Here is a 718-nt window from a genome sequence, read left to right on the forward strand (position 1 = left end):
CTGGAAGGAGATGTGCACAAAAGTGTAACCCGTCAGAGCCCCTGGAAAGCAGGAGTAAGACAGCGTTGTAGAAAACGCAGGACCAGAGCCCACAAAGGGCTGGGGTCTGGGCGTCGGCAGGTATTGGAGGAAGGAAGGTGGTCTCAGAGCTACCAGAAGCTTTAGGCAGAGGCATGGCCCCCTTGGACCGCGAGTCTGTGCTCCTCAGTAGGGCCGCCTCCACCCAAATCCCCAAGCGGCACGCCAGCCTCACAACAGAATGGACAACCAAGCGTCTTCTAGCCCAGAAAACCGGCCAGAAAGGTGGAAGGCAAAGAAAACAGTTCTCCCCTCCAACGAGCTTTGGGCAGAACGTACGCCTCCCGGGAATGCACTGAGCTCTGGGAAGCAGACCCCAGACGGCTCCCTCGACGCATGGCAGAAGTGGGAGTCCTGCCCTCTCCGCAAGAGGCAGTGGCACCTCGCAACCCGCTCCTGGCTGACGCCCCCCAGGGGGGCTGTCCTCCACACCCACACCGCGGAGACCGCCGGCCGCAGCCCAAGAAAGACGCTGCGGTGCAAACCTGCCCAGAGGCTCCAGAGCCTTACAGCACATCAAAGAGGGAAGGGGCGCACCCTCTTTGCACTAGGGAGATTTCATCTTATTTATTTTTTATTAAAAAAATTTATTTTAGGGCTTCCCTGGTGGCGCAGTGGTTGAGAGTCCGCCTGCCGATGC

This window comes from Lipotes vexillifer, unplaced genomic scaffold (genome assembly GCF_000442215.2).
Source record: "Lipotes vexillifer unplaced genomic scaffold, Lipotes_vexillifer_v1.1 scaffold791, whole genome shotgun sequence".
Lineage (NCBI taxonomy): Eukaryota > Metazoa > Chordata > Mammalia > Artiodactyla > Lipotidae > Lipotes > Lipotes vexillifer.